General features: G+C 34.0%; 1 protein-coding gene across 1 annotated transcript in view; it reads left to right on the top strand.

Moving 5' to 3' along the window:
• Window positions 1-5,585, top strand: part of Smp_160160 (putative sialin (solute carrier family 17 member 5) (sodium/sialic acid cotransporter) (ast) (membrane glycoprotein hp59)) — a gene marked incomplete at both ends in the record, with an annotated part of 41,030 nt that overhangs the window by 11,665 nt on the left and 23,780 nt on the right. The gene's annotated exons all lie outside the window — the stretch shown is intronic.

Genomic DNA, 5,585 nt, shown 5'->3' with positions numbered 1-5,585 from the left:
TAATCTATATATTTTCTTGGGGTAACACGAATCCATATATTGTGTGGTAATACGAACCACCATTGTGCCATCATCACCCTCTTGTTGGGATTCACTTATAGTGACCATTCGTCTATTCATGCCACCAATGAATTGAGATCATCCTGTAATAATATTCTATCTGACATACTGTTTATGGGTCTCCAAATCTTTGTGTCATCGGCGAAGAGTAGAACGGATGGCTTTGCTGCAGTTGGTAATTCATTTACATCAAGTAAGAGAAAAGGACCGAGGATTGTGCCTTGGGGAACTCCATTTTTTACAGGTTTCCTCGATGGGAGAGCTCCATTTACCCTTACCCTTTGTCTCCTGTTACGGAGAGTCACTTATCCAGTCCATGACCTCATAATAGATCCCAAAACTCTCTAGTTTTAATTTAAAGCCCCAATGGGAGATCTTATCAAGGGCTTTACTTAGATCTATGAAAATGACATCTAGTTAGTTAGTGTAACCCTACATGTTAGTTTTACGACTATTTTTCACCTGAATTGATGATCTCGACACATTCATCGGTCAGAAATGATATTTTTTCATCATTAATATCTTATAGTTTATACAAGAATATTGAGCATTAGTGTTCTCGTTTTGTTTATGTTATAAGAATGACTATTTTACACAAATTGTTTGACATTGTTTTGATCTTTAATCTCTATTGAAATCAGTTTTTGTATGGTTAAAATTCACGATGTTTTACGTCAAAGCGTTAAAGAACTTTAAAGTCCCATATGAAGCTATTTATGTTAGATTTTCTCGTTCTTAATATACTCGTATGCATCCACTAAATAATAGTCCTAGATGTAATTGTCATTTAATGTCAAAAACACTATCTTCATCCTTCACTGATAACAACAGTAATTCAGTTGACCGCTGTTAATGATTGAAGTATTTTTGTGTAGGTTCGGTTTCTTGTTTGTAGTTAAGGTTGATACAAATTACTTGGGTGAGATATCCCAGTTGTTGACCATTCCCTATGAAAAATAAATTCTCATCGTCAGCTTATGCATTAGCCGCTTTCGACCACTTTGCGATAGCTTTGAAGATCACTATTTATATGGAGCGCAAAAATAATAAGATATTGACACTTAATCTATGTTGTTGGTTCCCTTCATAAATTTATCCAAGGTAAGAAAAACAATATCTGCAGAATATTATGAAATTGTTGTATTTTGTCTCATTTTAGCTTCATACGAGCTGATATATCTGACTATCCCTAGTCGATAACACAATATTAGCACTAAACTATTTATGAAGAAAGGATCCTTTTATAATTACTTGAGATAATATTTCTGAAATGTCAAGATAAATTTATGGATAACATGACGAGGGTCTTTAACGTTCGGAGAGGAAATATGAACGTGTGAAGATTAACTCACTAAATTATGATTACTATTGGTTGTAAAAAGGTTAAAATGGTAATAAGGCAGTTGAAGGTTAAATATTGACTTTTTATGAATATAAAAGTCAGCTTTATGCCTTCTGATTACTATTGTTTCTGCAAATTTTGATAACAATTGGATTAAACTGTTTACTGGTAATTCTGAGTAATTTTATTAAATTCACTTTGTGTATCGTGTCTAGGAATTGGAGTGGAACCAGACTCCATAAACAGCTTTCTTTTTCTTCTCTAAGGCGTAGATAATTTGAAATGAACACACGAAATAAAGCAGAAGACTGCCTTTATGTTCTTTAAATGTATACGCTTTTGTAAATACATGTAAATTGATATAAGCAGTTAGAAGTGACTTATTACGAATGTTTACTGACTTTTTTATGTTATTCGACATAGCGTTGTGTTTAGTGGGTTTAGAAATTTTATATGAGTTTGCCTTGCATCCTGTGATGTAACAGAAATATTGCCACTCATAGGAGTTGTCAGAAAAGCCTGTCACTAACTTAAAACATATTTGTTGAACATACTTGTGTCAGCACTTTTAATAAGAGATTGATTGAATGCTTAGACGCTACACTTAAGCGAAGTACAGACTGAAAAAAATTTCGTAAATTCATTTCGGGGGTCTGTTAATGAACTTTAATATCAAAAGCCACAAAGTAGCTGATACATCAGAGTTTCCATTTGTTCCCAAGTCGTGGCTTGCAAGTACACCCCGACATTTTTTCTCTTTTACTCGTAGAAGCGGTGTTTAATTAATGATAAATCAATAACTATTACCGTATTCAATATCTGCTGACTTTTTTTTATAAGGTTAACCTCCAAACTCCAGCTACGAGTCCACTTAACTGATAGATATGAACCAACTTTGAGCACGGGCTTATAGAAACGATACATAATCTATAGCTAAGAATCCCTCTAACTTAAATAGTCTCGGTAGTGTATTGGAATGTGGTAGGAGCATCAAAAGATCTGAGATAATATCGACAAAAGTACAACTTGTAGTGGCCTTCCAAGTGTACAGGACTATATTTGCAAGTCAGCCGAAAGTGATTAGACTCACAAAGAATGCCCTTTAAAATTGATAAATGATAATGTGGATGAAATAAGATTATAAGATCATGTTTTTGTTACAATAATTATTGGCAATGACAGGTTTATTTGAAATAAAGTGATATCAGAGATTATCATGAACAAACTCATGGATATATGAGAAGTAACTAGAGAGTGGGAGGATATTTCCAAGTGCAAAATAAAGTAGTAGTAGTTCACAGCGGTGGTAAAGACAAGAATAAGACGTACTTCCTTTGCACACATTTCTGGCTTTATCTCATGGACGGAAAGAACTTCTGCTATTTTAAAAAGCCAGATACGAAGAAGTATAGGTAGATTTGGACGAATTGTGTACACAACATTAAAATCAAACTGTGAATCAACGTATTGATCAAAATCGATGAAATGTTCGTGAATATAGCTACCAATCTCACTCCTCTCACCCTCATGAAAGCACAGTGAAGTATGTTCTCGTGTCCGAGTTGAAGACAAGCTCTGACCACAGCCTATGTACTTTGCTACGCAGGGACAGTGAAGTGACAGATGCATATGGGGGCGACCAGATGAAGGAGCTTTATCATTTACGGATACAGAAAACAAGTTTTTGCTAGTGAACGTTAGTAGAAGCTTTGCTGCATGGAATGTTCCTTTTATAGCTGTCAATAGCCGATTTTTCGATATATTAGAAGTTTAGTTCTTGTTGAATTCCAAATTCATATAAAAATATTTTTGTGGGATGTATTTTCCGGATTTCTTGTCCCGACCTCCTTTCATATTCTTCTCTAAGAATCGGCTTGAATTAGATTCAACCAAAGCAAAGCAACTGTAAAGTTCAGTGTGTTTAGAAAATGAAAACCGAATGTTTTACTCGCTTATTAAAATAACGTTGATCTTTTTAAATGGTGTGATGTTGACATACTAAACTGTGAAAATTAAATTATCATAACGTGTAAATATGTAAGGCTCGAAAGTATTCTGATCAAATCCTGTCAATCAAACTGCAATATGGTCACTTTTGATTTTATGTCGTTCAATCTATTCCACAAGAAACCGTAGAATTCAGTTTGTTCAGATTATAAATATTGAGTTATTCAGATACTTCAAAGAGTATTAGGCTGAAAATAATAGCTATAAAATAGTTTTGAAAAGTGTTTGGAGCATCATTTTGTTTTATCTGTGGCTACAGTATCAGAAAGATACCACTGAACAATAATGGTGGTAAATAATGAATTGAGGTTTATTTGTTCTTCTATGAGATAACATTTGTGATGTATATAACTGGTTTTATTTCCATCTTGAATAGGACAAACATCACAGTTGTTGCTTAAGGACACAATATTAGTCCGTCAGTCTAATTGCAAATGGTTTTATTCAAATGTAAACTGTAGATTTTGGTTTTCGACAGTAGAGAAATTAAAAGATTTAAATAAATCAAATGGGCATAAAATTAGTAGCAAAATTGTAGATATTTTCGCGTTTTACTTTACCATTAAATTTTAAGGTAAATGTTCTTAGTTTCTGTCTATTTGTTCTTTGTCTTTTCACACTTAGTCAGTTATTCAAGTTGATTCATTTGAATTTTTTTGGTATGATATTGCAAGCCTTGAAGAGCGTTGGATAGGGTTACATTAAAAGTCGATACTAGTCGGTCCTTTTTAATCATTTGTGCTATCAGTGTTAAAGTTTTGTTCAAGACCACAACAAGCCGTCTCAGGTTTCGAAGAGTTAACCACAAACTACCAGGAAAACACGGTATTTTAATTCTTCAAATGTTGCCCTTTGTTATTCTAATTTTAGTTTACATCACAAAATGATCTTAATCAGCCATTGAAAACCAGGAGGCAGTCAACTGCTTTGTAAAATATAAAAATCACACATTAAATACATCATTTGCATATCTTCCTTGAGTTGTCCTTTACACACACACCATCATTCTTCCAATCCCTTTATTATTCCGATTGCACTCTGTTCTTCTTTCTCCTCTCTTTATTTCACTTTTCACCGGTAAGCATTCAACTTCTTATTCCTACTACATACTACTTATATCCATCCACATAAGCAGCGCACACTACATTACTCTTTCGAAATCAAAAATATCATCTAAAATATAAAAAATTAATGCCAAGTAAAACTTATTTTGCAGTTTCCTTGAACTAAAAAAATTAAACAACGAATTCACCTTGTCGATATATCATATCATCATTTGCATAGTTGAAATCATGAGTTAATTAAAGCTAGGCCACCATGAAAAACCTGGAAGCACTAGACGGACGTTTCGTCCTATTAAGGGACTCCTCATCAGTTCACATCCACGATCCCGCCTCACGAGATTCGAACCCAGAACCTACCAGGTTTTCCATGGTGGTTTAGCTTCAACTATGCAAATACTGAAATCTCCACAAAACCCCTTCTGATAATATCATATCATTGTTTATCAAATTGTACGTGATTGTAATGCTCCATACATAAGTTAAATTGATTATAACAGTAGCTGAAAATCCATTTATTTAATTACTTATAACACGTAAATAAATCCTCAAGATTCAAATTAAAAACGTTTAATAATCATTTGCTTTTTGTTTTATTAAACAATATAATGATTAAAAAGAAAAGAAAAGGTTAGAAAATTGATCTGAATGTATCCTTTATGATATTGAATAAATAGGGGTCATAGGAATCATGTATATATGTATATATTACAAATCTCTATTGTCTGATCATAATTAGTTTGTACTTACCTTAAACTTATTATGATAAATATCAGAAAGGTGTTTTGTGGAGATTTTAATAATTTTATATGGTTGAAATCATGAGTCAGTTGAAGATAGACCACCATGGAAAACCTGGGAACACTGGACTGGCCGTTTCGTCCCATTGCGGGACTCCTTATCGGTGCACATCCTGAATCCCTCATCACAAGACTACAATGCCGGGAATCGATCATCTCTCGATCACCGTTTCCTCTCTAGTATATGACTCTTCGGAAGTGCACACCCACAATCGTCTTCTTGAGTAGTTTCGAACCCGGGACCTGCTCATTCCCGCGCGCGAACGCCTAACCTCTAGACCCCTGAGCCGGCATCCAACTGTGTTCGTGTCTTGC

The sequence above is a fragment of the Schistosoma mansoni genome, chromosome 5 (genome assembly GCF_000237925.1).
Source record: "Schistosoma mansoni strain Puerto Rico chromosome 5, complete genome".
NCBI lineage: Eukaryota > Metazoa > Platyhelminthes > Trematoda > Strigeidida > Schistosomatidae > Schistosoma > Schistosoma mansoni.
The sequence above is the reverse complement of the archived record's forward strand: the minus strand, read 5'-3'. Positions and strand labels throughout refer to the sequence as shown.